Raw genomic sequence first — 11,369 nt, 5'->3', positions numbered from 1 at the left:
TAAATTGCTGCTTAATTCCATCTGTAATTGTTTTATAAAAAAAAAAACTACACGCAGACATAAAATTCATCTTACATATAAGTAAAAAATAGTTATATATACGTTATATATTATAGTTATATATAGATAGAAATAAATAAAAAATAAACGTTTCCGATACTCACCTTTAAGTTTCAGGTGAGTATGTCAAACTTTCAGCTACGCAAGCCAGACAGTTCTGCAAGCACTCGTACAGTTGAATCAGATATGAAAAAAAAAAAAAAAAACGTAACCAAACTCATGTAACTGTATTGACGCAGTTTTACCACTAGAGGGTACTGTGCTCCTGTGCAATTATCAGGGTGAGTTTTCAGACACCTGGATAGAGAACTGAACGTACTTGGAGAATTGACAAGGTACGGCCAAAATTTTATTTATTTAAAGTAATTTTCATTATAATTAAAAATGTAATTTTAGAAATGTGTATATATTTTTTAAAACTAGCCGCATATAATTCATATTAAATATAGGAAAAAGTTAGTTCTAGAAAGCTAGTAACGCTAATGTTAGCCATGTAAAAATACATTAAATAGAAAATTACATTAACAAATAACATTTAGTTTAATTTATATAAAAAAAATTAGCTCAAAGTGTTGCTAATCTGGCCGTAATTTAGCTCAAAGTAAAAAAAAAAAACAATGTAACTACATTCAGACAAACAGTTATCTTTATAAAATCTAAGCTAAAGCTAAATCAAGGTATTTCTACATGCCGTTCTTAGTATTGTTATTATAGTGTACATAATCGGTCTCATAAATCACGTGAGGGAGACAGGGCTTCCTAAGAAAAAAGAACTTGATTTTGCTTCTCCTTTAGGGCCTGGAAAAAGCCCCTATTGACGGTGCAGTTTCACAATGTGTGTTTCACACAGTTTGCGGTCGCTCTCCCACGTGTAGCCTCCTCAACAACTCCTCTTTCCAACCTCCCTTCTGTAGCAATGGTCCCAGGGTGACCCTGACGCCACAGGCAGAGACTCCGGGGGCTTTAACTATAGAGGCTCTTGTCTCTGGGGGTCATAACAATGTCCCAGCCGGGCTTGTAATTTCATTTCACTCTGGATTTCACTCAATCTGGTTTATGAAAATCATAGATTTGGGCTTGACTTTCCTGTTTGCTTTTTTCCCTCTGTTTTCCCTCTTTGTGCAGTGGATGTCATGAAGTTTTAATTCTAATCCTCCCAAAAGATCTGCAAAGTCCTTCACTGAAATGTTTCATATTACTTACAAACACGGTACGTGCAGTGTATAGTTACACACCAACTTTAAAGCATGAGGACAGATGTTTTTCATTTATTAGCTATGGTTGTTTATTATCCATATGCTAACAATAATTTGGGATGTTGTTAGTTAGCTTCTAGGGATTCTCTACACGGTGGTGTCTCCTTCAGAAGCTGCTCTTGTTGAATTGCACTTGTATTGATATTTTGAACCAGTATGAAGCATAAAGGTGTGCAAAACATAATTATATACAAAAGCTAAACCTATGTGCTCTTACTAATCCCACAATAACTATTGCTTGTGATAGTTGTGTGAATTTAGCTTTACCCAAGCTAACTTGTCTTCCACTCCAATTGCTTTTGATGGTTAGCTGAGGCACTGTGTTTGTAACCGTCTGGACATTTGTGATTAACCCTATAACCAGATACATACTCCGTTTTCTCCCACTGCGATGTAGTCTTTCAGGTCATGTGGTGACACAGGTCATGGTTACAGTTTACTGTAGACAGTACTACTGTAGCTGACTCACATACACACTACAGCATTAGGCCAGGTTTAGGTGAGCATCAGGTGAACATTAGGTAAGTGGATGGAGTCTGAGGATTACAATCCTCTAACGCTGGCGCTGAGAGGATTTTCCCTTTACTCATCTCCTATTCTGGAGAAAAGTCTGCTTTGCATAACAGTGTTCTATATTTATCACCCAAGAAAAGTCCTGATTACTCATGGATGACCCCCAGTTCCTGTAACTTAGTGCAACAGATTAGTGAACGGTCACTGACATAAACAACAACAACTCTCCAGTGAAGCTTAGCATCACTTACAGTAGACAAATGTCGCAGATAGGTCAGTCAAACCTGGACAAATGTATGGAAATATACATACAAACACAAACATGCTGCAGGTGCACGGCTGCACTGGAACCCTAGATCCGGTGCAACCATCTCCCCACGGCCCAGCAGCCAGTCAGGAGGCTGTGTTGAAGCTCAGGTGTAATTGTTGGTTTACCGCTGAGCTTTTACTGTAGCAGGTTGTAGCTTAGAAGAATCTCCCTCAGGCCTCAGGGGTATTTGAGGTAGTTATAAGATATTTTCCCATGGTGGAGAAAAATGGAAAGGTCAGTCTGGAGAACTGTTACAGAACTGATATTTGACTGTAGGAATAAGTACTGCTAATTTTGACCAAAAATAGCACATCACCTCAAAATTAACTCCTTAAACAAGAAGAAAATATTTTATAAGAGTTATAAATGTTTATCTTTATTTTTCCTTTTTTATTCTGTTTTCTGTTGTTTAGCTAAAATTTGGCTATTTTGAGGTTGTCTATTGTGTACGAAAATGATAACAGTCAGTCAATAGTTTTTCTCACCCCTTGTCTATAGCCTGTCTAGCGTTTCTTATGGCTAACATTTATTTATACATCTGTAGTTCATTTTCAGCCTTATTTTACTACACAATTGGCTAATTTTCTAAACTTCTTTTAAATTTTAAATTTTTAAAAAAATTTTTTTGGTCTGTCTTTAAGTTTATGGAACATTGTGACACCATTTTACTAACTTTATTTTACGTAACTAACTTACGTAAATATTTTGGGGCTAACATAATGTATGGAAGTTTTCCTTTTTTGGCTCTCTTTCTCTTCCAGCATTTAACTAATGTTTTGTGGTAAATTTACTTTGCAACTTTTGGATCTTTCTTTCTCTTTCAACCTCCAGCTACCGGTTTACAATAACTTTTGCTAACTTTGAGCTAAGAGTTAGTCTTGCCTCCATTTTACAGTCGTTTTAGAGATTTCACTATAAATTCCTAAACAACTTTCAGTAGTGTGTCATTCTGGGTGTGTTGCTGAATGTTTTTTTCATCCAGATTTTGCCATAGCTATCTCAATCCTTTCTCCAGACTTTACCCTGGCATTATAAAAATCAACCATAAAAATAACAGGCCAATATTCCACGGGTATTTTGCCTTTTAGCCTCTGTTAATTTCAGACTCTGCCCTGTAATCATATGCTTGGACAAAAAATGTTTTTAAAAATTGACGTCACTCGATAAACTTACCATAAAAGTTCTAGGAATCTGCTCCAAATAAACCACACAGTATGACGTCAAGTATGTTCACAAAAAACTTTGATTTATCCTTCTGTACTTTTAACTTTTATTCCTATGTACTTTATGCTCAGTCTTTCATTATCAGTGCAAAGCTTTCAGAAATTGCGTTCTTGTTTAACTGCTCTATAAATAGAGGTTATTATTATGGTATGTACATGTGAGGTTAATGTTAGTGAAGAGTTTAAATCATCTTAAATGGAGACATTAGAGAAACTCCAATCATGGAGCATCATTACATTTGACCTTCACTCCACTCCATCTGAACAAAGGTAGTTATCATCAGGAAAAGCATGAAAATAGAGAGAAGATTTCTCGGGATTGCATTTATTTCATTTCACGTGTTATTTTGAAGGTTGTACAAAAAACTCCACGGCTAATATTCTGTTAATTTAGTTGTGTTTAATGCCAATGTACGCTATTTCTACCATAACAAAAAAATGCATGTGTGTACTTGATGAAGCTATGACAATTGCTAGCGTAGCACAGTTCTGCTGCTGACATAGTAATACCTCCTCACTGAGGAGGCGCCTAATTTTGAGTTTCTGTCTACCACTAAATATTACATCAGATCTGTCATTAAAAAGCAGTAAAGTTTGTGTGCAGCCATTGTTTAAGTTTTCCCCTAAATAAATAACATTTTTTCTTCACTACACAATAGTCAGTCGCCACCAAATTACAGCATTGTTCAAACAGGGTCCAAACATTCACATCACCCTAAACAATCATTACGACCTAATTGGAGTAAAGCGGTTAAATACCAGATAGGGTTTCATGAGACGGAGAGTTCTCCTCCATTTGTTTCCTATGAGAAGTAAAAAAGCACCAAGGTCATGTGATTACAGGACATGAGTTCTGAAATGTACATTATCCAGAGAATTTGGAAAAATAATATTGCACATGAGCACATATTTTTGGATGAGAACCAAAGTAGAGTACAACAGTGTTTTAGTGTTGTCCTGGTTTCTTAACATTAGTGATAATGTTTCCACCGTGCTTTGAGTTTGTTCACGTCACTGTCTTTGTTCTTGCCAACACACGGGGCTTTTAATGTAGTACCAAAGGTTTTGACTTTTAATGTTATGTTGTGAAAAGATTTTCATTTCTTAGTCCCTAGTAAGAAATTGAAAAGAAAAAAAGGAAGTGTTGTGTATTTTTTTTAATCATTCTTATATCTACAATATAAAAACATATTTCTTGCGTATTTATTGTCCTCATAGTTGGCTGTTTGAATGTTGATTAAGCACAGTCCTAACAGTGACTCTGTAACTGTAACTTTTCTTGTTTCAGGGGTTCTGTCCAGGTGTTGGCTGTGAAAAGTTGATCTTCTCCACGTGAGGCCCTGTAATGGAACTTTCCAGGTTGTGCCCTGTCTTCACCCCATGCTTACTGGGATTGGTTCCAGCTTCTCTGCGACACTGAGAAACTATTAGGCAGTAGAAGATGAATGAACCATGTGGGAGTCACAGATTTTGTGACCAGGCGTTGGTGGTTCCAGGATACTGCTTCAAATCTCCTTGAAATCCAGATTGTCTTCATTTCTCTTGACCCCCATGTAGAAGCTCAACGTGTGTAGTCTCTGATCAAGCTGTGCATCTCTGTTTATCTTGTACTGACCAACGTCCTGGGCAAATGCCAGGATGTTGGGATGGGGGTGGAGGGACAGGGGGAGGGGGTAAATGCTGTGGTTGTTAAAGTGAGAGGTGCATTTATCCTGACTGTAGACAGTCTGCGTCAAACTGGATTCTCGCTGTAAAAACAGCTCAGTTGCTGGAATTCACATTTTTACAAACAAGCTCTATTGTTCCTCAGGAACAGTTTGGAACATTTAATTCGTTTCTTTGCTACTGTTTAATGCCCAAAGACCGTAACATGAGGCAGACAGGCTTCACTTCTACAGTGTGTGCAGTTGATAAAGAGCCAAAAGTTCAAAAACGGTTTTACAGAGGGAGATGTGGGTGGAAGAGGTGGAGGAGGAGGAGGAGATGAAGAGGTGGAGGTGGGGATTTGGTGCCTCACATGTTGTCCTTGGGGCCTGAGCACTGGTGCTGGCTTGGCAGCAAGAGAGAGGAAGTGTGGAGGAGGGGGATGTGTGTATGTGTGTTTATGTTTGTGTGTGTGTGTGTATGTGTGTACGTGTGTGTTTGTGGGGCAAGGGGTGGCTAGGGCCTCTGCTGGTGCCACGTTAGCATCACAGAACTGTGATCCTTTTCAGGGCTCAGCAGTCGAACTTACACTGTGGCTGCATCCACCTTATAAAAGACATTTGAGGCAGTCGCAGCCTCACAGGCAACATGGAGGTGTTCATCTGAGGTGTCATCTTATCTACAGAGCAGGACGTTTGTTTTTCTTTTCTCAGTAGATGTTAGAAGTAACACCATGTGAAATACCTTGGAGAGAAAAACAAAACTTTAACATCCATATAACATCTTTCATGTTTGCACGGGTAGCTGAAGCCAATTCCAACCTTTTCTTGCAGGGGTGGGATTCAATTCTGGACTGATGGCCAGTCCATCCCATATATTATTGCAGTCAATTTAGAGTGAGCACTTACACTAACTCTGCATGTTTGGGCATGTTTTTCATGCTCATTGTGCTGCTGCATGGCTGGTTTTAATAAAAACAAAGTTCTATTTAGGAAATTAACCAAAACAAGATCAACTACATAGCAGTATAATCATTATTTGTCCATTGTCCTGTGGTTGTAGCAGGGGGTCCTGTCACTGATTGACTGTTTTGGAAAAGTGAGCCAGAAGACTGGAGTATATTCTTCATGCTTCTTTCTGGTTGCTAATGGAGAAAATGACTCTCTTCAATTACATTTACCCAAATTCTTTCTTTCTTCAAGGCTGTGTGGCATTCATTACTGGCTATATTCAAGATTCCACTGTCCAAGATTGATGGCGACCCTTTGACCTTTTCCGAAAAATCCCGTCAGAGAGAAATGCAAACGAAGATGTCACTGTTGGACCTGCAGTCGAGTGAATCCAAGCATCCATTTCAGCTCTGGAAACGTCAATAAATTGTGGTGAATCAAAGTGTCATTAACGGCTCAATGTAAATGGAAACACTTTTTGTGCTTAGGGGAATATTCAAAATCTGTTTCTGTGGTTGGTAATGAATTTACTGCAGACTGGATGGACCCCATCATTTTCAGGTCCAGCTGGATATGAACCATGGACTCTAATTTTTCTTTTTCTTCCCCATGCAGAGCAGAGGAGGATGTGGTATGTCGAAGAGGATGAGCTGAATCAGAGAAAAGAAAAAGTGAAGCAGACGAGCTGTCTGTCCTTCACTCAGACACAGGACACAACAGAGGCGATGGCAGAACCAAGCACAGCTGGGATTTTCCCACACGGCAAGGTCAGAAATTAGTGCGGCTCAGGGCAAAATGCCCCAGAAATGTTTGAATTACACTTGAATTTCTCATGATAGCGGCTTTTAATAAATCCTCTAAAGTCTTAAAAATATACAGCTAGCTAACAGAATTGGACAGGGTCAGTTGCCATAAGTGTTAGCATTCATACAAAAACAAAGATATTGTTGGATCACACACATCACTAGGAGGGTTATTGCCAAATGCTATTCAGACCCCTAAGCTATTGTGGGAAATCTTAAAGTGTGACTTTAAGGCAGCTGAAAGGTACCAACATTTTTTTGGTAAATTACTTTATTTCTGCCAGAAAAAATGCAAGAAGTAACTAAAAATGTAACATGTTTGAGTGAGTGAATAAAACGAATCATATTTTTGGGGACGTGAGTAGTAACTGTACTATTGTACCCAAACCTTATACAGGGTATAAGGACTTTAACTGCTTCAGGTGGTGCTTTGTTAACAATGATCAACTTTGTCCTTGTTTTCACCCCAAACCTACTTATTCTGACCTTTAATCTGCAGAGTAATTCCTGATTTGTCTCATTGAACAACTGGGTGCAGACCTTGGTGTAAATGTCTCTAGTTGAAGGCCATATCACAGCCAGTCCTCCTCAGTCTGCCCTCTGCTGCTAGTCTGGTTCACAGATACTCAGACCATATTTGTGGGGAGTGAATTCCTGCATCCACCACTGTCATGCAGCAGACCAGGCTGCAGATTTGTGCAAAGTCCCCATGAAACATGTAATTATACAAAAGCTATACAGACATATATGCTGCTCTGGTGGGAGGTGGAGGCTGTTGTTGTCTCATCATGGATCAGAGTTGTGTGTGTGTGTGTGTGTGTGGGGAGGGGTACCTCACATACAGACGGTGTTCATTAATCTGAGAGAGAAAAGGAATAGGACTAAGAAAAGAAAGAAGAAGATGGCTCCAAAGATAGGTGTGAAGATAAGGAGAAACAAATGTTAGAATAAAGGGAATATGTTAGAATGAAGGAAGGAGACGTGAAGGATGGGAGAAGACAAAAATATAAGAGGTGGAGAAAAACGGGACAGGGAAAGGTGAAAGGAGAGTTAAAAGGAAAGGAAAAGAAAATTTAGAGGCAGAGAAAAATGGAGAAAGACAAAAGTAAAGAGAGTGGCATGGAAAGGGGGCAAGAAAGGAGACAAGGAAACAAACAAAAGGGGATAAGGGGAATGTGAGAGGCAAAAGAGAAAAAGTAGGAAGTGAAGGGAAGAGAAAAGAAAGAATTAAAGATGTTAAGAAAGTAAGAAGGAACGTGGTGAGCATAGAAAAAGGGTAGGGAGCTACAGAGTATGGGAGAAAAGAAGGGAGGAAGAAGGAACGAAAGACAGAGAAAGACAAAGAGAGTCCTCATCCTCCTTCCTTCCTTCTTTCCTTCCTTGCATCCTTCAGCTGAAGAAAACTTGAGGTCTATAGGAATGTGCTGATGACTGACTGTTTCATCTTGGTCTCACATTACCACCCAGACTGAACCTCACTGACCCGACACACACACACACACAGATGCTGGTATTTGTCATTGTGCCTGTATTTTGATGCCCCTGGTTTCCAGGGTTACGGCTGGTGTGAGAGCAAACAGTCACTGGAAAGATGGAAAGCTGTCCTGTAAGCACTCTGGTGGTTTTTTGGCCTGTTGGACGTAGGTTTTTATAACCATATCCACTCTTTCTGACCCTCAGCATGGGAAGAAAAAAAAACTCACAATGATGTCTTTACAGTGGAAAATAATCTTAGAAAACTTGGTGCAGTTCCTCCCTTCTTCACATCTGTAGGTCAGTCATTTACTTAAACCTTTAATAATCAGACCAGGAAAAAGGGAGAAGATATTTTGCATTTTTCTGGAGAAATATTTTAATTAATAAAAGTAGAAACACTGTTTAAGAGGGGCTCAGTTAAAAAAAACAAAACATTTTCTAAAAATCTGGTTACACCCTCTTTGCATCATCTCTGGACCAAAACTCTCTCAGTTCCTCAGTGATTTTCCAACACTGATGATGTTATGACTAAGGGAAAAAACTGTGTCTGTGGAGGACGATCAGATCAGATCAGATCAGTCTGATGACCTGGTCTGACTCATCCTTGTGAACAGTGTAGGTGTCCAGGTTATTGTTTTAAATATAGAATTCATGTTTGCCCTGGTCCTTCTTCTTAACCACCACCTGGATCATTTAAAAAAGTCTGGCTTGGATTTAGCTCTTCTTACGTAACTTCTTGTCATCTTTGTGCTAACATATTGAATTCTTCTACTTTCTGGTAATGGATTCATGATGATTGTAAATACTTAGCCAGTTGTTACCTTGTTTGTTTGGAAATTTCTTAACATGGTGTTTGTGGTAGAAGTGCAATTAATGCAATAAATGCATTTCTCCTGCAAAGAAACTTTGGATGGGGATGGTGAAAAACAAGGATTCCAAAAGGCTGGCAGATATAAATAATCGCGACAGCAGCAACAGAGATGTGACAATTACAGACGTGTTGTTGTTGGGTCATGTCTGCATGGGTCCAGTTAAATTGTGTTGTGCTATTTCCTCCTCTCCGCATCAATCTCTGGATGCACGGACCTTGTTATTACCAGGCACTGATGTAAATAGCAGGCAGTAGACTGATGTTGTTTGTGTGTCTGCGTCATTCTGTGGAGTTGTATTTAATTCATTTGACTAAAGACGCATGATTTTTATTAGACAGTTGACTCGCAGTGGAGTTTAATAAAGTTTTGTGGAAGAAAAGTCATTTTATAATCAAACGCACAGACAGAATTATATATTTTTTGTGTTAAGATTGTTGCTCACAGACTTTAAAAAATGGACAGAACCCCTTGTGGAGAAGCCTGGAAATCATTCTTTATTGATACTGTAAGGAAGAAATCATGTCAAAATCACAAAAATTAAATCAAATACGTCTGTCATATTTGCTGTATTACTGCCGTTTATACACAAGTAAACAAAGGAATCTGTGCTCCTCTCAGATGTGACAGTGATAATGGCTGCAGATGTGAAAGCAAAATGTTGCTTTAACACAGGTTCACTTTAAAAACACTTTAAAAAAGGTCCACTTTTTATATTTTTAACTGAACTGGTTTATTTAGGGTTGGTTTAATCCTGAGTCACATTGAAATTGAATTGGAATGACTGTATTTTTGGGTTTAAATTCTAATAAATAATTAATATTTTTAGGCACAATAAATTTGATTTTTGCTCTTTACTTAATGCCTTTATAGTTTAGTGTTAATTCCAGATGAACTTCATTTATGCTGTTGTTTCTTGGAGGAGTATTGAGTCTATATTGAGTATTTTTTCAGGTACAGTACAGGACGTAACCGAATGACATACATTGAAATAACTCATTCAAAATCATAGTAAAGAACTCCAGAAAGTTTGGAAATAAGAAATATTTCCAGAAGTGGAAATCAAAATCTCTTGATCAAACTAGCACGTAGCCTCTGGTAGCTACATCTTTGAGCGTGAAAAATACAAATAAATTGACATAAAAATTGATTTTTGCATTTACAGCTTAAAGATAATAAATTGTTAAAAGGTAAAAGTCAGATCAGTACCTGTAGATTCAGAGTAGCTGAAGAAATGCTGGTAAATACATATAAAAAATGTAGCTGGTTAGCTGTTGTGTTTGTTTAAAATCTGCGCACAGTGTCCGTCTCGGTGGTTGGACACCTTGTCGATATTCAAGTACTCTCCTCTGTTTCTCACGGGGAGTAAAATAAATTAGTTGAACTGCCCTGCAGTTGCACTGTGACCTGCAATGTGACCGGTGATGACGAACTGAAGACAATAGAAACACACACACACACACACAATCACACACACACACACACACACACACACACACACATATATATAAACTGGTATTTAAAAAAACATTACAGGAAAAATAGGTAAGGAGAGATGTTTGTGAACCTGATTTTGCCTGATTTTGTACCTTGCAAGATCCTGATACTGTACTATTTCAGCAGTCTATGTGCGCAGACACAAAACAGTTAAAATATATATGTGATGCTTAATTCTAAATTCATTGGGAGGGGGGAAAGGACAAAATCCAAAGCCTCAAAAAAAAAATCAACCTACCTAACATTCAAAAAACAACTCCTCTAACATCTGTACACATCCCTGATACTTTAACTGTATCAATTAATTGTAAAAGGGTTACAATTTTGTATAAAAGATACAAAAAATATGACATAGACAAAAAGTATCCTGCAAAAAAAACAAACTTTGAGTACATTTTGACAGATATTTAAATCTCTGTAACTCACAGCAATGGAGAACGGAATCTCTGTAACTCACAGCAATGGAGAAATTTGTTTCCACCAGAAGAAATAGTACGAGGAATGTACAGTATCTGCTGTACAAGAGGGGTCGGGGGGGAACTTTTGTAAATGTAGCTTTGCCAGTAAAAATCAAAAACTTATTCCAAAGTGTTTGAAAAACCTTAGTGATGGAGAACTATTAAAGATGCAGCCATGTTTTTATAGCCAAAAACATTAAGATGTTCAGTTAGCATCAGGTTTAAACAAAAGAAATCTGTTTTTCGATTCCCAAAGAGTCTTTGCTTAAGAAAAACTGAGACATTATCCTGGTTTACACATGTTATTCAT

At 38.0% G+C, this 11,369-nt stretch overlaps 1 long non-coding RNA gene across 1 annotated transcript; it reads left to right on the top strand.

The window, feature by feature from the left end:
- The first annotated feature begins 149 nt into the window (after positions 1 to 149).
- LOC107988907 (uncharacterized) lies at positions 150 to 9,734 on the top strand. The gene is made up of 4 exons (XR_001760454.2): positions 150 to 395; positions 4,651 to 4,721; positions 6,209 to 6,388; positions 6,572 to 9,734. It is a non-coding gene; the product is annotated as an uncharacterized LOC107988907 (long non-coding RNA).
- Positions 9,735 to 11,369: the final 1,635 nt, after the last annotated feature.

Source organism: Cynoglossus semilaevis, chromosome 8 (genome assembly GCF_000523025.1).
Source record: "Cynoglossus semilaevis isolate Cse_v1.0 chromosome 8, Cse_v1.0, whole genome shotgun sequence".
In the NCBI taxonomy this organism is placed as follows: Eukaryota; Metazoa; Chordata; class Actinopteri; order Pleuronectiformes; family Cynoglossidae; genus Cynoglossus; species Cynoglossus semilaevis.
This window is presented reverse-complemented; position numbering and strand designations above follow the sequence as displayed.